The sequence below is a fragment of the Zalophus californianus genome, chromosome X (genome assembly GCF_009762305.2).
Source record: "Zalophus californianus isolate mZalCal1 chromosome X, mZalCal1.pri.v2, whole genome shotgun sequence".
NCBI classification, from domain to species: domain Eukaryota; kingdom Metazoa; phylum Chordata; class Mammalia; order Carnivora; family Otariidae; genus Zalophus; species Zalophus californianus.
The window spans coordinates 12,307,353-12,327,992 of NC_045612.1; the positions used below are offsets into that span (position 1 = coordinate 12,307,353).

At 43.3% G+C, this 20,640-nt stretch overlaps 1 long non-coding RNA gene across 4 annotated transcripts in view; it reads right to left on the reverse strand.

Annotated features, from left to right (window-relative positions):
• LOC113931063 overlaps positions 1-13,306 on the reverse strand; it is a 62,376-nt gene extending 49,070 nt beyond the window's left edge. For 2 of the 4 annotated variants that reach the window (XR_003522672.2, XR_003522670.2), the window contains exons 1-2: positions 13,282-13,306; positions 11,474-11,509 (exon numbers count right to left, since the gene is read on the reverse strand). This is a non-coding gene — a long non-coding RNA (uncharacterized LOC113931063). Of the gene's footprint in view, positions 1-7,127; positions 7,277-11,013; positions 11,118-11,473; positions 11,510-13,281 lie in introns of all 4 variants that reach the window. The other 2 variants (XR_003522673.2, XR_003522671.2) reach the window with 2 other exon arrangements.
• Positions 13,307-20,640: the final 7,334 nt, after the last annotated feature.

A 20,640-nucleotide genomic window follows, 5' to 3' on the forward strand; every position in this document is an offset into this window, starting at 1 on the left:
TGTGTGGCGGGGCATGTCTATGTATCATGGGGTGTGTCTCTCCGTGGTGTGGGGCAAGTCTGCATATTGTAAAGTTTATCTGTAGCATTGTGGGTCATGTATTGATTTTGTGGGGTGATGTGAGATTGTGATGAGATTTTGTGTGTGTAGGAGAATCTGAGTGCTATGGGGCATATCGGTGCATTGTGGGGAAAACCTGGTATGGGTTGAATTTGTATCCTGTGATTTGATTCTAGATGTTTAGGAGTGAATTTGCATTTGGGACAAAGTCTGAGCATGATGTGACCAGTGTGGGACTGTGGGGAGCATCTGCATATTTTCAAGGTATTTTGTACATTGTAGGATGCATCTTTTCATTGGAGGTTTTGCCAAGGTGTTGTGGGGGTGAGTATGTGCACCACAGACCGTGTCTAGGTTGTGGATCAAGGGTGCCTTGTGGGGCAAGGCTATGTAGTAAAGCATGTCTGTTGAGGAACAAAACTGTGTAATATGTCTTCATCTTGTGAGGTACGTCTGTGTATCCTTGGGCAATTCTGCATTTGGAGATAGTTTTTCTTTGTGAGGTATTTGTCTTGTGGGGTGACTGTGTGTGTGTGTGTGTTGGGGTGAATCTGTACATCAGAATGCAATTCTGTGTTTGTAGGAGAAACCTATGTGTTATAGAGTACACCAGTCCATAGGAAGCTAGCTGCATCAATGTATCGTGGAGCTATTTTGTGCATTACATGGAAAACATGTCTTAGTGTCCTATGGCAAGACTGTGAATTTGGGGGTGTGGCTGGATGTATGCCGTCTATTCTTACCACAGTGGAGTAACTTTATGTTGTAGAGTGAAGCTGTGCATTGTAGGGAGATTTTTGCATTGTGGAACTTAACTGTGGGTTCTAGGGCATGTCTTGGCGTTATGGGGTAAGTCTGGGCATTGTAGTGCAAGTCTGTTCATTGTAAGTTCACTGTACATATTGTGAGGCATTTCTGCAGTATTATGGTGCAAACCTGAGTTTTGAGGCCAATCTAGGTATTATGGTAATACTGAATGCCTATGGAGTAAGTCTTGGCATTTTTTGGAGAATTTCTACATTGTGAGGTAAATTTGTGCATTGTGCTGGAATTCCATGGGCTGTGGTAGGTCTTATGTCATGGAGCATGGGTGACATCATAAGTTGGTCTAAGAATTGAGGGGTGAGTGTGGGGGTTGTGGGAGAGTCTGGGTATTGTGAGGCTCATAGGCATGTTGTGGAGTGTTTCTGGGTGCTGTGGCGCATGTCTGTGTGTTTGGGCACATATCTGGTGGTTGTGGTATGTGATGGGCTAATTACTTGCTTTGTGGTTGAGTCTGCATTGTGGGATAACACTGCGTAGGGGTAAAGTCTGTGCACTGTGGGATGAATTTGGAAGTTGAAGAAGTTTCTATACATTTGTGGGTCCAGTCTGTTTTCTGTGGTATGTTTTAGGACTCCTGGACGAGGATGCCGGTGGGGGTGGGGTTGAGTCTAGGCATTTGATGATGTGACTGGATGTTGTGGAGGAGTCCACTGATTACAGAATGTATGTTCTGAGAAAAGTTTGTAAGTTGTTATGCAATACTGTGTGTTTCTGGGGGGTCCATATCTTATGTGGAGTATCTGTGTCCTGTGGGATGTATGCTGTGGGAGAAGCTGTCCATGTTGGAACAAAAGTGTGTGTTTTTGCGCCATTTGGGGTGCCGTGAGGTGAACATTATAGGGAGAGCTCTGCAGTGTTATTGGATTCTGTGAATTGTTTGGCACAAATTTGGAAATTGTGTGCTAAGTGTGTGATGGGGGAGCCTTTGTTCTCTGGGGTAGGCCTGTGAGTTGTCCGTCATGGTTGTGCATTATGATGCAGTTCTGTACATGGTGAGGCAACTCAAAAAACTGCGAGCTGAGTTGGAGTGCCGCTGTTCCTTTCTATTCATTTCAGGGCAACCATGGGCATGGTGAGGATGTTTCCATGGGGGCATATTTTTATATTTTAATATGATTTGGCAGCTATTTTTAGAATGTGTGTGTCATATTGTGAGTTTGGAATGCTATGGGTCAAACCTGTGCAAGTTGGGGTTTTCATGCAAGTTTGGGGTTTGTAGGGTTAGTGTGCTGTGGGGCAAAAGTGTGTTACGCTGATCTATATCTTGAATTGTGAGTTGATGTGCTGTGATGTAATCTTATGTGCTGTGAGAGAAGTCTCTATGTTGTAGGGTGTGTCTACGTGTTGTAGTGTATGTGTGTGCAGTGCTTGGGCAAATCTTTGCACCATGGAGTAACTGTGTTAATTGTGAGGTTGTTCTATATATTGTAGGATGGATTGTGTCTTGTGATGCTGTTCCATGCCTTGCTGGGAGAGGAGGCTGAGTTTTGTCGCTGACCCCAAACGTGTTTTGGGATCCGTCTTCTGCTGAGGGGTGTGTGTGTGTGTGTGTGTGTGTGTGTGTGTGTGTGTATTTTGTATCAACTCTGAGCATTGTGTGACACATCTATGTGTCATGAGTTGACCCTATACAACGTATGGCAAATCTATACGCTTCTGGGTGGTTTTGTGTGCTTTGGTGTGGGTCTATGAGTGGAGAGCAGAGTCTTGGCTTATATCTAGGAATTGTAAAGAATGTCTGAATGACCGTGTCATGGAAGAGATACGGGGGGGCGGCATGTTTCTGCATTGTAAGGAGAGTCTTGGGACATGAGATGCATCTCCCCATTGTGACTTGATACTGTGCATTGTAGGGGGCATATCAGTGCTTTGTGATATGATTCTGTGCTTTTTGGGAAGAGTCTGAGTTGTGCATTTGTGTCTGTGCATTGGGTTTTTTGCAATTCTGTATGCTGCACCATGAGCTAGTTGTTGGTGGAGCTAGAAAGTCTGTGTAATGGGTTGTGGGTGCACATTGTATGATGTGTCCTTGTCCAGCAAAACAGGTCTAGGGGCTCTGTTGCTCCTATCTTCCCTGTAAGCCAGGTGTTTTCGTGGCAAGGTGAGGGTATGTTGTAAGGCACGTCTCTGTTGTAGGGCACGTCTGTGCACTGTTGCCCAGCTAAGTACTTTTGAGGCAAGTCTGCATGCTGTGTATTTCTGTCTGTGCATTAATGATATGGTGTTTCTGGGTACTGTGGAGTGAATCTGGGTATCATGAGGTGAGTGATTCTGGATGTTGTGACACATGTCTGTGCACTTTAGGATATGCTTTTGTGTCCAAGGACAAATCTAGGCTTGTGATACTAGATAAAACTGAGGAGGGTGGACCTGTGCTGCACGGGATGAGTCTGCACATTGTGGATTAAATGTTATATGAGCCATGTGTGTGTCATACACGAAGTGTTCTGACAGCTGTCTGGATTGTGGGGCATGTCTATGCATTGTATGGCATGTCCAGTTGTGGATGGGCAAGTCTGTGAGTTGAGGAGGTTATCTATGTATTATAGGGCCTCTCTGTGGTAGAGAAGTGGGGGCAGGAGGATGCTTTGCTGTGAGCCTTGGTGTTGTGGTTCTAGCGTTTTCATTGTGGAGTGACTGCATACGTTGTGGAGCAAATCAGCTGTGTAGAGTGAGTCCGTGCACTGTGATTCCAACCTCTGCATGGAGACTCTGTGTTGCACGGCACACCTGTGTTATGAGGCAGGCCTATGCACTGTGGGGTTTATCTGGACTTTGTTGGGGTTTATACATGGTTTTGTGGTGCATGACTGTGCTGTGTAAAGCCTATGTGTATCATGTGGCAGTGTGGGCTTTGTGAGGCATACCTTGGCATTGTGTGACTATTCTGTGCATTAGGGGGCGAGTTTGTGGATTAGGGTTATGTCCATACTTTAAGAGGCATGTCTGTATGTTGTGGGGCAAGTTTGTGGGTTGTAATCTGTAAACAGTGAGTTGACTGAATGTTCTGATGTGAGCGTGGGTCATGCAGGCAGACATCTGCATTGTGGGAGACATCAATGCATTATGGGACATGTTTGCAGATTGTGGTATAAGTCTGTGGTTATAGGTTGTTTTTGAGGTTTATACGTCCTGCATACCTTTCGGGGGACTATGTGGAGACAACTGAAAGTGTTTTGGGCCTTTGCACTGTGATGTAATTGTTCCCTTGGGGAGCTGTGGGTTGTGCGGGTGCTAGAGTGCACAGTGGGATAAGATGGCGCCCTGTGACACCATTCTCTACTGTGTGGGAGGAATCCGCACTGTAATGCTGGGTCTGTACAGTGTAGGGCATGTCAAGGTATTGTGTGTTGGCTTTGTGTGTTTCCACATGTTGTAGGTATTGTGAAATGAAGGTACTAACTGGAGCCAGTGTGTGGGTTCTATGCCTAATACAGGCATTGCCGGGTGCATCTGCTTTGTCATATAATTCTGCATATAGAAGATCTGTTTGTGGGATCTGGGGCTATCTGTGTGCTGAGGCACAAGCCGGTAGGTTGTGGAGCAGGTCTGAATCCTGTGGAAAGATAATCTGCATTATGGGGTGAGTCTGAGCATTGTGAGCAATTTGGGGTATACAGGTGATACTTGTGGGTTTTGACAGGGATGGTGTGATACAATTCTGTGTGTTGGAGAAGTCTATGCATTACGGATTGTTTCTAGGGATTTTAAAGTGAGTTCTTTATGTTGTGGGGCCAATGTGTTCTGCAGTGAGTATGTGTATTGTAGAGCCTCTGTGTGTGTGTGTGTGTGTGTGTGTGTGTGTGTGTGTGTGTGTGTGTGTGTGTGATAGGGTGCATTCAGCTGATGAGTCTTTGCGTGGCTAATTGGTCTGTATCATGGGTATGTTTATGCACTGCGATGTGTGTCTAGGTGTTGTGTGATGAGTCTAGGCGTTTTGCAGAGACTCTGTGTGGTGGCTGCTTCTGGGTGTTGTGGGCTAAGTGCCCTCATTATGGGAACTGTAAGCAAAGGACGGTGAGAGTGTGAGATATGGTATGATTCTGGGCTTTATGGGGGTATACTCCATGTGTTGTGGGTTGATTCTAATGATTTTAGATTAAGTCTTATCATCGTAGTCCAGGTCCTTGTGTAGAAACAACAACAATAATAGCAACAACAAGATCAACTAACATTGATAACACCAATGCTGTACCGGGCATTGTTCTAAACACTGTACAGACATTCACTCTCTTACTCTTAACAGCCCTACTAAGTAGGTACCATTACCATTCCGATTTGTACCTGAGAAAAATAAGGCACAGAGAGGTTACGAAACCTTGCCAAAGTCACACAGTTAGTAAACAACACATGTGGGATTGGAACCCAGGCAATCTGAATCCTAAGTGTAAGCTTTTAACCACAACCTATACCGCCCCTTTGTTTGGGGGTGCGCTGTCCTTGTAGCATGTCTCTGGACCTTGTGGAGTATGTCTAGGTGTGGTGGCATGTCTTGGGTTACAGAACAGCTAGGGATTATAACATTCATCCAAGTAATATGGGACTTCTGCGTGAATTGTGGGATGGTGTCATTGAAAGGGCATTCTTTTATACGGTTAGGGTGTCAAAGTGTTAATGTTTGCCCTGTGTGGAGAGGCTTTCTGTTGTGGGCCAACTGTGTAAGTGGTATGCCAAGCCTCTGCTTAAAGGAAACTTGTAAGGGGATGCGATTTTGTGATTGTCAAAGGATTTTGTGTGTTTGCATGAGTACCTATTTTGAAAGGTGTGCTTACTTGTGAGTGTAGTCCCTGGATTACGGCACGTATCCGTGCCTTGTGGAGTGAGTCTGGGTGTTATTGCTCAAGTCTGCTTTATGGGGGAAGTTTGTACATGGCAATGAAGTTCTGTGAGTCATGGGGGGACCATGATTTCGCTGTGCGAAATGTGTCTATGTTGTCGGGGTCTCCAGGTATTCTGAGGCTCATTGCTACATGGGGGGGGGGGGCGGTCTGGGCGTTGTAGGATGCCTCTCTGTGTTGTAATGTGTGTGTGTGTGTGTGTGTGCGCGCGCGTACGTGCATGGGTATGTCCTCATGGAATGCATCTATGCATTTTGGGGCCTGTCTGTGCTCATGGGAAGTGTCTTCATGTTGTGGAACATGTTTGTGCAATAGAGGTGAGCAGGCATGTTGCGGAGGGATGAGTGTGTGCCTTGTGGAGTGAGGGTGTGTGTTATGTGATGGTGAGCACTGTGAGGCTTCTTTGTACATACTGAGGCACCGCTAGGTGTCTTGGGCTATGTAATCTGTATCATGGAGTGTTTTTGGGATTCGTGAGGCAAGCCTTAGTTTATAGGAAAGGCCTTATGTTGTGGGTTTAGTCTGTGTGTTATAATGTGACTCCATGCATCGTATAGGGTATATGTGTACAAGTTGAGCTGTTCTGGAGCAAATCTGTGTACTGTAGAGCATGTCTAGGTGTCTTTGGATGAGTCTGTGTATTGTAATGAGTCTGCATCATGGGGAACCCCTGAATTGTTGGCTGTGTCTGTGTGTTGCAGGAGGAGTCTTTGGATCATGGCACAGTGTTGTACATTTAGGAGCATGAGTTTAGGAGCATGTTTGTGAATAGAAGATATAGCCACACATTATAAAACAAAAATCTGAGTGTGGGAGGGTGTGTTGGTGTGATATAGGGTACATCACTGAGTTGCAGGATGCATGCATGCGTGTTTGTGTGTGTGTTGCGTTGTGTTGTGTTGGGTTGTGTGTCCGTGCCTTGTAGGGTGAGGCTGGGTGTTGTGCATCTGAATATTGTGGAATGAGTTTGTGTAAAATGGAGCAAGCCTGTGCACTGTATAGCAAATTTCTTGACTGTGATACAGTTCTGTCTTGTGTGAGCGGTATCTGGCTTAGGGTTCTGTCTGTGTTCTGTAGGGTGTGGGGGGCTATCTGTGTGCTATAGAGTATTTGTACATGTTCTGGGGCTAGTCTATGTATCACGTGGTGAGTCTTGGTGTTGTCAGGTTCTAGGTATTTGGGGTAGATCAAATACCTTTTCGCTTTAATAGTAATGGTGGTGGGGTGGGAGGGGTGATAGTAATATAAATTAACAACTGCAAGAGTTCCTATGTGCCGGGCACTGTACTAAGCACTTGACATATCATAACTCATTCAATCCTCACCAACAACCCTTTTGAGTAGGTACTATTGTTATCTTTGTTTTACAGAGGAGCAAACTGAAGAACAGAGAAACATACTTACCAAGGTGATACGATTAGAAAGGGGTGGGACCTGGGTCCTAACGCAGGTAAGTCTGTGTCCAGAGGCCTTGCTCTTAACCGCTACACAAGTTGTATCTCTGTCGCGGGCCAGAGTTGTAGCTCAGTAATATGGTAAAGTAGATCTGTAAACTACGATGGAAATACTTGCATTACAGGGGTAATGTGTGTGTTGTGTGTCTGTCTATGTGCTGGGAAATGTTGATGTGAACGGTCAGTTTTCCATTCTAGAGTAAGTCCGTGTTATGATGCAAATATGTGCACTGCAGAAGAAATCTATGTGTTTCTAGGCACGCCCATGAATTGTAAGTTTTGTGAGTGTGATTATGTTGTGGGACAAGTCTCTGCCCTGAAGGGCTTGCCTGTGCACTTAGGGTGAGTCTCAGTGTTCAGTGGTGTTTGTGTGCATTGCAGGGCAAGTATGCATATGAATGGGAGAAGCTGTGCATTTTGATGGAAATCTGTGCACAGCTTGAGCATCTCTTGTTTATGGGCAGCAGTGAAACTAGTCTACGTGCTTTGAGGCAGCTCTGGGGGTCGTAGAGCAAGTTGCTGCACATGTTTGGGGCACATGTTCACAATGTGCAGCCACCATAAGGAATGTGGGTTTTGGGAGATGAATCTGCAGGACAAACGCGTGTTGTGACACAATTACGTGCACTGTCAGGGTGGAGCGCTGTGCTGCGGGATGTGTTTGTGTGTTGCATCTGTGTTGTGAAATGAGCGAGCGAGTCTGGGTCATGCCTGTGACTGTGCCCTGAGGGGCGGATCTGGACACTCTGGAGACAGATTCAGTGTGGCTGTGGCATGGGTGTGTCTGTCATAGAGCAAGTCTGTCCACTGTAGGGCCAGTGTGCTGCTGTGGTGCGCTGCTGGGCACCGTGGGTGGCGTCTATTTATTGCAGCATGTCTAAGGAACTGGGGGCATGTTTTGTGGACACTGGGCCACAGGGCGCATTGTGTGGAGACCGTCCTCATGGTGGAGGTCAAGATGCGGCGGGGCAAGTGAGTGCACCACGAGGCAAGTATTTGTATCGTGTGGGAGCTGCATGTGTTGTGAAGTGAACGGGTGCACAGTAGGACGAGCTTGGGTGTTGTGGCCCAATTCCTGTGCACCACGGGGGGATATATGAGCTGTGAGATATACCACTGCATCTCTGTGATGTGGGGTGAGCTTGTCTGAGGGCTGTGGAGAGTGTCTGGGCTGTAGGTTTAATCTGTGTGCCATGGGGTAAGTCTTCAAGCTGTGGGGTGAGTCTGTGTTCTTAGGGGCAAGTCCTTGTGCTGTGGGACAAGTCTGTGTCTTGGGAGAAGCTGTGCACCCTGGGGCCAGTCTGCCTGAAGTGGGGAGGTCCTGTGTCCCATGGAGAAAGTATGTGGGGCAAATTTATATGCTGTAGGGAGTGTCTGTGTGCTGTGGGACATCTCAGTTTGTGGGGCAGACTGTTCTATGGGAACAATCTTTTGGCTGTGGGGAGAATCTGTGTGTTGTGGGGAGACTCTCTATGCTATGGGTTTAATTTGTGTTTTGTGGGGTGAGTCTGTGTGATTTAGGTAGTGTCTGTAACCAATGGAGCAAGTCTGGGTCCTTGTGGGATGGTCTGTGTCCTGTGGTGCTTGTCTATGTGCCATGAAGCAAGTCTGTTGTGGGAGAGTATGTCCCTCTGTGTGGGTCTCCAAGCTGTGCCAGGAACTGTGTTCTGGGGAGAAGTCTGTGTTCTGTGGAGAGTCCATGTGCTCTAGGGTGCATCTATGTGTTACGGGGTAAGGCTGTGTGCCCTGGGGCGGGGAGGGGGGGGTAGGAATCTGCGTTCTCTATGGAGTGTCTTTGGGATGTGAGGGGAGTCTGTGCCCTGGGGAGAATCTTGGCCATGGGTTCAGTCAGTGGGGCACTGGGAGAAATCTGTGTGCTGTGGGGAGAATCTGTGTGCCATGGGGAGTCTATATGCCATGGCAGAGACCATGTTCTGTGGTGAGGGTTTCTATCCCGCAGGGCCTGTCTGTGTGGAGTGAGTCTGTATTCGCTAGAGAGACTGTGCTAGGCAAAGGGCCTGTGTGATATTGGGGCAGTCTGTGATGTCGGGGACTGTGTGTGTGTCATGGATAGAATCTTTATGGAAGAGTAAGTCTGGGTCACGTCGGGCAGGTCTGTGTCCCTTAGGTGAGGCTTTTTGCCTTGCGGAGAATATGTGTGCCTTTGGGTAAATCTGAGTGATATGGGGGATGTCTGTGTGCTGTGGGGCAAGTCTTTCTGCTGCGGTGCTTGTCCATGTGTCATGGGTAGCTGCAAAGGTAAGTGTGTGTGTGTGTGTGTGTGTGTGTGTGTGTGTGTGTGTGTGTGTGTGTGTGTGTGTGTGTGTGTGTGTTACTTGACCAGTGGACAATAGAGGGTAAGTTTGTACATTGCAGCACAAGTCTGTTTCAGGGCAAATTCTCCTTTAATATCTACAAATGATACCAACACTTATACAGTGGTTACTATGTAACAGACACTGTTCTAAAGCTGCTATTATTAATCTCCATTTTACATCTGAGAAAATGCAAGCACTAGTACTATGGTCATGCAACTAGCAAGAGGTAGAGGTTTGAAACCAGGCAGTTTGTTTCCTGTGCTCCCACTATCATGAATCCCCTTAGGGCCCTGGGGGTGTCAGTGGTCTCAAACACTGAGAATATTTCGTGGTCACTGCTGGATATCTTGAGAGCAGGGAATTTGGAAGAAAAGAGAGTAGCTCAAAGCCTTCCAAGTATTAAAAAATAACACAATGCTCTATATACAATAACGATGGCAGTTTAGCCCAGAGAAACTGACATCACGACTGCAGGAGAACTCCTTCAGTGACGTCGGCCCCCACAACAGTCCCCCCTCCCCACCTCCGCCGCCGCATTCAGCCACTGCAGAGGAGCAAATGCGCATGCCCTGGCAAGCTGCTGTTGCCAGGGAAACCAGCCTCCAGTCACAAACAAATCACAGCCTAAATGCACAAGTCAAGAAATGACCAGGGCTCTGGCTGTGAGCCAAATGAGCCCCTTGCAATAAGGGCGGGCAAGGCATCCTTCCACCCAAAACCCCCTATTTTTCTTCCTGAATCAGCAAAGCCTAGAGGCCAGAGTCCGAAGTCAATAGAGAAAGAAGGCTGTGTTGGGAGTGGGGATGGGGGGGGGCGGTCAACAGTGGGTGGCAGGTGATTTTAATAATCAAAGATTTCTGTGAGCAACATTTAACTCTTCCCCCACTAAGAGTCTGTGTTTCATGCTGGAGACTTCCGCCTACAGTGAACAGAGGTGAACCACTGGGGTGTGTCTACCTACAAGAGATGGTGGCAGTGATGGCATGGATTGGGACTCATCCTACCTTATTTGAATCCCTAGATCAGACTACTGCCAGCAACAGGCTGGCAAACATTATTTATTTTTGCTCCTCATACATTTCTTACATTTCCTTCTTATACCATTCTAGAAAATTCCAGGGAATGAGTCCAGACAGCTTTAATTCTCTGAGTACCTGAGAAGTAGAAAAAGAGGTTGAAGGAGGAACCTTAGGAGTAACACTAACCCCAGGGGTAAGTTTTAAACACACAGTTAGGATGCCAACTGTGTCCAAGAGGAATAGCACATCCGGAACAGTGGTTCTATATATTCGGATTCCTCAATTTTAATTTGTAAAAAGCATCTGATAAAAATACAATTTTGGAAAATTTAAAATTTAAAAATCCTGTTTGAAAACCACTGCCCTAAACTGCATGTGCCTAGAATTCTTGAAAGGCCTGAGCACGAACATGATGTTTTAGAATGCTGCCAGAAGCCGCAAGAAGGTAGGAGTGCTATTGTGGAATGTGACCACCTTGGGTAGAGAGAAAATGGCCGACCTGTGGACACTATACCCTAGCTAATGGGAGAGCAGTTGTTGCCATTTCAAATCAGTGGAAGAAGGTTGGATTATTCAATAAATGATGCTGAAACAATTGGTGACCTATTTGGAAAAAAAACAAAATTAGATCCTACTTCATATTCATACCACATACCAAAATGAGTTCCAGATGAATCAGAGTTAATTGTAAAAAATGAAGCAATGAAATAACTAGAAAAAAATACAGGTCAATATACTCAACAAAGGAAAGAAATAAATCATAAAATCAAAAATTGATAGCTGTGGATATCTAAAAATGTAAAGCTGCAACATGTAAAAAAAAAAAAAAAACCCAGCATAAATGATACAAAATGAATAGGCAAACCACTGGGAAATAATGTTTTTACCACATATGATAAATAAATTAGGTGATAATGTATAAGGTGATGGTGGAGGAGAAATCTTAAACTGGTTCATACCATTTGATCCAGAAATTCCACATCTACGAATTTATCCTAGGGGGGAAAAAAAAAACCAGAAAAGCACACAGAGGTTTATATGGAAAGATGTTCCTTAAATTATAACAGCAAAAATTGCACATATTAAGCATTCAATAACTGGACATTTAGTGGGACAACTCTATGATCAGAAATTATGCATCCACGAAACATTGCCTTCTTGTGGAATGTTTAAAAATATGAGGAATTGCTCCCAATATATTGTTGAATGATTATTAAAGCAAGCTGAAAACTACATGTACATATAATTTTCATTTTGTATATAAATATATATTTCTATGCATTTATTTGTATGTATTCAGGAAAGAGAGAGTAATTTTTCCAAATTTTAAACAATTAATGTGTGATTTTTTTTATGATAAAGGGGAAAGATAGCCTTTTTAAGAAGCTACTTTAATAAGTGCTAGAAAAGCAGTGGGAGCACAAATAAAGTCTAGGAATAAAGAGAATAAAAACAGCCTAAATGTACCTAGGTACCAATGGAGGACCCAGCAAAGCAAACTCAGTATGTACTACATGAAGATTACAGTATTATTTGCATGTTAGCAGGTACAGAATTTCTTATACAAGATGGACTCCTGGAAAATTTTCTTCACTACACCAGAGAATAGTCACATGTCCCTGGATGCGTCAGTCATTCTCTTTGCCGCAGTGCTCAGTTCAACTTCCCCCTCCCTTTGCATTTAGCCAGCTCTCCCCCACTCCCCCTGCAAAACATGCTACCCGCAGACATTTCTGGCTTGGAAAATGGCCCATCTTGCGAGCTTTCTTTTAAGCGTTTCCTTCTTATTTTTCCTCCTTGATTGCTGTTTGTCATCTAACTCAAAAATCTACCTATCATTTTTTTCTCCGTCCTCTTGAAGGGACAAAAAACCTGAATTTCAAAGAAATAAAAAGACCACTTCCGCTTTTTTTATTTCTTGCAGAAATGGATCTACTAATGCGATTTCCAGGTGAAAGGGGGCACAAAAGCTTACGCATTTTCAGGCACATTTCAGACACAAACATAAAAGCTTTTCTGATAGGAATCTCTGCTATCCTTCTCACAGCCCTTTTCAAATAAAGAAGCACTGAGAATATTCTGCCTTTACTGTACAAATTGATGTCCATGAATACAAATCAATTACTCAAAATAAAGGCAGTCACAATATTATTTCTTTTTCATGATTTTTCATCCTAAAACCAAATTTTAATCTTTCCCATTCAACACATGTTCATCTCTCACATGAAGCAATTAAGCTCAACATTACAGGCTGCCCTCCTCATTTTCTCTCCTGTACAGATATCCAGTCACGTGATTTTCTTCATTAAAAAAAAAATGAGGTATGGTATCCTTCCCATTGCAAAGTAACAGTTTTCTCATGCTCTCTCCATATGGGGACAGGAACTCAGATCTGAGAACATTTTCAATAGTAACCCATTCTATCAAGTCTAATTCAAACATCGTAAGGCTGAGATACTGTTCCGAGTGCACTTTCTCATTTCGGTAACATCTTCGTCAAGTCATGCGTTGGGAAATATCTTACCAGAATCACAAGGGGAGATCTCTATATTTCCTTCTAGCAACTCATTTGCCATTTAAGAAACGAGCTTTAAACTAGTAAAGTGACCATGGAATATTTAGAATTTAAATGAATTCATTTTCCCAATACTGCTGATTAGAATCAGAAATTCCTACACAGTTCTGTATTATTCTATTCCATCAAAACTTGTCACTTTAAAAGCACATTTTGGGTATCTATTTTACAAAAGATTTCTCAGCTACTTACCACTGCCTGCGCTCTGCCTCTCCACCAGCTCTGAGGACGTCGCGCCAAAGGGGAGGGGGAAAAAGGAGCAGCAACCACTTGAAAATGAGCTGTGCTCTGAAGAAGGGATTCGCTCTATGGAAAGAAATGAAATGCCCTGGAATTATCCTCAAATTCCTCCGAAAGCATAGAATCATATTAAACATTACATGCTAAAAAGTACATGTTCATCAAAGAACAGATTTTAATAGCAAAACCTCTGATCTACAACCTACTTAAATTGTCTTGATTTCCTGTGGAACCCCTACAATGTCATGGGCTTTTGGCTCTCCCGTCTCCTAGCAACAGTCTCATTAATATTTTTTTTTCTGCAGTGGTCCTACTAGGCATCAGAGAACATTGACAAGGTCTAGTCTCTGGGAGCATTTTGTTGTTCAGTATGTGTTTTCCCCCAGGCAAGTAATAAGGAGAGTCAGGCCTTCAGTAACAAGTTCTCCAGAGGAAGATTTTGGATTGGAATGAGATTCCATTCAAATGACAGAGACTGTTCTTCTGCCCTCCCTTGATGCAATACTCTCATTAGACCCCTGACCTAAAGATGGGCCTCAGCAAAAGATGCCTAACCCCTTCTGCAATCCCCAAATTACACACAGAAATTCAGGCCCTAAACCAGTGTTGTTATTATCCACTATGCTCAGAAAAAAAAAAAAAAATGCACAGAAGTCACCTGTGTCCTTAGCTCTGTCCTCATGACCCCCACCCATCAGCATGGCTACTAGAGGTATATGGCATAAAAACAGTGGATGAAATATAACTAGATCAAAACCCACTTATCTGTAAATATTAACATTAATATGACAAAATATTGACTACATGTTAAGGAAATGAGAGCAGGTTATTATACAATATGCACAATGCAATCACATAATTTATGTGGATAGGAATAAACGTACGCAAAAGTCTGGAAGGATACTACACCAAGATGTTAAGAGTGATTATGTCTGGGTTTTCTATGGATGATAGAATTTGATGGGAGTTTAGATTATTTTTCTTTTTGATGGTCTATTTAATAACTTTTCTGCAATTAACACATATCCCTTAGTTATTAAAAAAGAACCATGCCCAGGGCACCTGGGTGGCTCCGTCATTAAGTGTCTGCCTTCGGCTCGGGTCATGATCCCAGGATTCTGGGATTGAGCCCCGCATTGGGCTCCCTGCTCCGTGGGAAGCCTGCTTCTCCCTCTCCCACTCCCCCCCCCCCCGCTTGCGTTCCCTCTCTCCCTGTGTCTCTCTCTGTCAAATAAATAAAATCTTTAAAAAAAAAAAAAGAACCATGCCCAACAATGTGAATGTACTTATTGCCACTGAACTGTACACTTAAAATAGTTACGATGTTAAATTTTATGTTATGTATACTTTACCGCTATAAAAAAGAGTGAATCATTCATTCACTCCACAAACATGTACTGAGTCTCATACTGTGTGGTGGGCAGAGATTATAAAAATGAATAAAACACAGTCTGTTCCCTTCTAAAAGCTCATAGTCTAATGAACGACTACCCCAAAAATTTCTATATGGGTTTTTATTATACACGACATATGGAATTGCTGCCTTTAGAAACGGAGAGATTTTATTAACATACTTTTTATATTTCATCAGTTTTGGGTAACATTTATAATTAGGGTTGTTACATTGTTTGCCTAAAAAATACTGGACTCCCAGGGGGTGGAGGAAGTAAAGAAATACATATTAAATATTTGAATATGCTATTAAGTATTTTAATATGTAAATAAATATATACACCCATCTGTATAAAATTGTCATATTTTTTAAAGGATGGGAAGGGAAACTGTTCTAGATTTAAAAGATACGACCAAAAAAAAAGTATGATGACCAAATGCACTATGTGATCTTTGATTAGGTCCTGTATAGAAAATAAAACAGCTATAAAAGACATTTCAGGAACAACTGAGACATTTTAATGCAGACTAGATAATATTAGATCAACGTAAAAGTTGTTTGGCACAATAATATAGGAGGATGGATCTGTTCTCATGAGATACATGTTAAGTACTGAGAGGCGAAGTGCCATAATGTCTACAAATTACTCTGAAATGCTTTAGAAAAAATCGTAGTGAGAGATAAAGCAAATGTGGCAATATGTTAATAACTGGTAAATCTAGGTTAAGTATACACAAGTTTTTACTATATTATTCTTTGGTCTAAAATTCAGAAAATAAATTTTTTAAGGATCTTTTTTTAAAGATTTTATTCATTTATTTGACAGAGAGACACAGCAAGACAGGGAACTCAAGCAGAGGAGTGGGAGAGGGAGAAAGAAGCAGGCTTCCCACCGAGCAGGGAGCCCGATGCGGGGCTCGATCCCAGGACCCCGGGATCATGACCTGAGCCAAAGGCAGACACTCAACCGATTGAGCCACGCGGGCGCCCCTGGAAAATAAAATATTTTTTTAAAAATAATTATTGCAGGGGAGCCTGGGTGGCTCAGTCGGTTAAGCATCTGACTCTGGCTCAGATCATGATCCCAGGGTCCTGGGATCGAGCCCCGCATCAGGGTCCCTGCTCAGCAGGGAGTCTGCTTGTCCCTCTGTCCCCCCACCCAACTCATTCTCTCTCTCTCTCAAATAAATCTTTTAAACAATTATTATTGCATAACAATTGTATTTAAAGTTAAAATTCATAGACATTTTGGAATCAATGACAATTAGGTTTATAATCTCTCATTTAGGGGCGTCTGGGTGGCTCGGTCGGTTGAGCAGCTGCCCTCAGCTCGGGTGGGTATCCCAGGGTCCTGGGATTGAGCCTCACCTCTGGCTCCTTGCTCAGCGGGGAGCCTGCTTCTCCCCTGCTGCCACTCCCCCCTGCTTGTGCTTGCTGCCTCCCTCTCTCTCTCACTCTCTCTGTCAAATAAATAAATAAAATCTTAAAAAACAAACAAACAAACAAACAAAAAACTTTATAATCTCTCATTTAGGGAAAGCTTTCCATACTGACCAACTGGATGATGAATTTTGTCGTGCGCCATCTAGTGGTAAAATTCTGATTTACCATCATTGAAGGATTTCTAAAGAACACAATTTGACAACTGACCCATTAAATATTACTATGTTACTGTAATAAACAAATAAAAGTAAAAGTATTTTATTACTGTTTATCGATACAGTTAAAAGTTTTCCTTAATTTTCATTATTTGTGGGCGCCTGGGTGGCTCAGTTGGTTAAGCGACTGCCTTCGGCTCAGGTCATGATCCTGGAGTCCCGGGATCGAGTCCCACATCGGGCTCCCTGCTCAGCGGGGAGTCTGCTTCTCCCTCTGACCCTCTTCCCTCTCGTGCTCTCTATCTCTCATTCTCTGTCTCTCAAATAAATAAATAAAATCTTTAAAAAACTTTTTCATTATTTGTCTTTGGTTAGAGGGGAATGCCTCTGCTCAGGTGTCCTAACAACCTGGAACATCTCCACATTGGTCCCATCAGCAAAGCTCAACTGCAAGCTGACCTAAGTTTTGGTGAAATGCCCTGGGATCCTCCCTGGAACAGGGCAAGACAAGAAGTCTTGTGAAGACTGTTTCTCACTACCTTCCTATTTTATGGGAGGCTGCCAAGAGGGAGTTTCTTATCCATCTCCCCAATTCTGGTGAGGCATGGGACTTTCCTTCTTGCTTCCTCCCTTAGGGTACAACTTCAGGCTATACAACCCACTAGATGTAATATGGAAACAGCTCCTCCATGATAGAGTGCCTCACTGCTCCTGTCATCTGTCATCTTGTCCCTCTGGTTGTCATTCTGTGGGATCAGGTATGTGTAGAGCTGACACCATGCTGACCTTCTGATCTTGCTTTTGCTGTACTTGTAACAGTGTCCATTTGGCTCACTGTCACCAAGCCTTCATCATCGCTTGGCAATAAAGTATCTCCAGGGGCACCTGGGTGGCTCAGTCAGTTAAGTGTCTGACTCTTGATTTCGGCTCAGGTCATGATCTCAGGGTTGTGAGATGGAGCCCCGCATTGGGCTGTGCGCTGGGCGTGGAGCCTGCTTAAGATTCTCTCTCTCTCTCTCTCTCTCTCTCTCTCTCTCCCCCTCTGCCCCTGCCCCCCTCACTTTCATACATTGTCTCTCTCTCTCTAAAAAAAAATTTTTTTTTAAGTATCTACAAATGTGCATGGGGGCTGGGGTAGGGGTAGTGTTGTGTGTACATAGAAGGAGCACACAAAAGTCATACGTCCTGTTGAAATGCCGAAAGCTTCTTCCTGAAATTGAAATAGGATGAGTGATGTCCACTTTAATAACTTCTGTTCAACACTGTGCCATGGGGAGGGTGGAGTACAGACAGTGCTCAGTGTAGTAAAATTACATAGAGAGGTAAACAAAGAGTAAATATGAAGAGATAAACATAGGCACCCAAGTAATCACTCAGTCATAAATAAAAGAGTAACAAATCATGAAGAAAAAATTATATGGCTTCCTTGTGAGTCCAACATATTGCTTCAGGCCAAGTAAGTAGAGTTGGCCCTCAGCAACCACCCCTTTTCCCTCCCAGACATCCCATTGTAGTAGCTCTTGATTTGACCTGCCTGCTTGGTTACCTGATGGAAACTTCCAGACCCACTCAAAAGCCACCATGAAGGGGCTCCTAATAAACATTTAAAAATGCCTGAAATGACAGCAATGCATCAAATATGTAAAAATCATAATTAACCCCCTCAAATCATTGGTCGGCATTGGTAGTTACTAAGGTAACACCCCCTTATTCTTAACAGTTGATAACTAAAGGGAACTATTCGAGGATTTAACTTAACTCTCCTTGTGGACTGCATTTCAACAAAATCAAGTGGTTAATAAGGGGAAGCTCATTTTTTAAGCAAATTTCCAGCTAATATGTACAGAAGGAATGAAAAAATTACAAAAAAAAACCTCATCATTTTGGAACCCTCAACAAAACAGTGGATCTAGGCAACAATTTTCAGTAGCTGCCAAAACCGTTCAGTGAATGATTGACGAGAAATTTCTTTTTAAACAACAGAAATAACTTCTCAGGCCCAACCTCCCCAATATCTTTTATTACGCTATTACAATTGTGATGTTGACTCTGGGAACAGATAGCAGGAGAAAGGGAAATTAGTTTTTCTTGTGTTCTAGAGTGTTACCATTTCCAAGTAAGCTATAAATATATTCACTGGAGAGTTCTGGAAAGAATATTTACACCAAAGGAGTGACTCTGTTCTAGGCCTGATCTAAATTACTTCCTGATTAAAATGCAATCCAATTTAAACAAAATATTTGAAATAAACTATTTAGGAAGGATTGTCAAGAGAGTAATTTTGGACTCTGGATTGTTCAGGCAGGTCATCAACGGCACGGTGTGAGGTACATGGGTCTTTGGAGCTGACCCTTGGATCACACTAACAGACTCAGCAACAGAGCCGCACTTGCCACGCCCGCTGCAAGGATTAGTCAGGACATATTTCAGTGGAAAAATAGGCACCAGTATCTGGAGAAGGACTGCCAGAACTGGAACTATATTCCAGTGAGGTTATATCCTGTGCTGTTGATGTTCCCACGCCGGGTACTGCTATGAAAATGGCTCTAATTTATTTTAAATCAGGAGATATGAGAAAAGATGATGGTGTTTGCAACCTAATGCCTAGGAATTAGGAGAATACACTTAACTACTTTTTTGCATAAAAGGAAATTCAATTCAATTTTCCAGTTCTTTGCATCTATCAGAACATAGTCTCTAGCAAGGGATCGTACAGTGCAAGTACAGCATAAATAAAATCACAGAAGCCTGCATAAGGAAGCTCAACTCTTCTGCTGAGCATTTAGACAGAAGTACACTTTTCATCTGAATTCAAAGGTTTTCATTATAAGGAGAAAAGAAGGCCCAGAATTGGAGTTTATTTTTTTTAAAGATTTTATTTATTTGTTTGACAAAGAGAGACACAGCGAGAGAGGGAACACAAGCAGAGGGAGTGGGAGAGGGAGAAGCAGGCTTCCTGCTGAGCAGGGAGCCTGATGCGGGGCTCCATCCCAGGACACTGGGATCATGACCTGAGCTGAAGGCAGACGCTTAATGACTGAGCCACCCAGGCACCCCTGGAGTTTATTTTTAACCCAACTAGAAGCATCAATGACTAAACATTGGGGAGAAACTAAGAGAGCAGAAATGAACAAGACAGTAATATCACTGGTGATGAACCTGACATGGCTCTCCTTAGTCTGTCCTTCTCCAGACTAAACACCGAAATTTCACAACTTGTTTCTCATTAGGTTTCCAAATTTTTCACCATGTTGAATATTCTTCTCTGGAGAGAATATTACCGGGTAGTGGGGAAAGCCAAGCATTGCTCTGGGTGCTGTGGTACAATGAATCAGGCAGACAAGGTCCATGCCCTCAAAAGAGCTTACAAGTTTAATAGAGAAGACAAACCAATACAAGGAATCAAACAAATAATAAGAACATAAGATCATGATAAGTGATAGAAAGAAAATAAAAGAGAATAACATGACAGAGCATTCTTGGGTGGTCAGGAAAGGCCACTCTAAGAGCATGTCATTGAGGTGAGACCTGAAAGGCAAGGAGTAAAGCAAGAAATTATATGTAGAAGTATTTTCTGGACTGAGAGAAGAGCTAACGCAAACGTCCTGAGAATGAATGTGCCAGACATGTCCAGGAACAAAAAGATGGGAAAAGGTAAGAGATAAGGCCAAAAAGGTGGACAAAGGTCTGATCACTCAGCACCCTAATGGAAATGGTAATAAATTCAGGTATCTAATTGCAATGGGAATCTATTGCAAGGACCTAAGCAGGAAAACTGCATGATACGTTTTTTTTTTTAATTTTATTATGTTATGTTAGTCACCATACAATACATCATTAGTTTTTGATGTGCTGATCCATGATCCATTGTTTTCATATAACACCCAGTGCTCCATGCAGTATGTGCCCTCCTTAATGCCCATCACCGGGTTCACCCATCCCCCCCCTCCCCCTCTAAAACCTTCAGTTTGTTTCCCGGAGTCCATAGTGTCTCATGGTTCATCTTTCCCTCCGATTCCCCCCCTTCATTTCTCCCTTCCTTCTCCTAATGTCCTCCCTGCTATTCCTTATGTTCCACAAATAAGTGAAACCATATGGTAATTGACTTTCTCTGCTTGACTTATTTCACTTAGCATTATCTCCTCCAGTCCCATCCACGTGGATGTAAAAGTTGGGTATTCATCTTTTCTGATGGCTGAGTAATATTCCATTGTATATATGGACCACATCTTCTTTATCCATTCATCTGTTGAAGGGCATCTCGGCTCTTTCCACAGTTTGGCTATTGTGGACATTGCTGCTATGAACATTGGGGTGCAT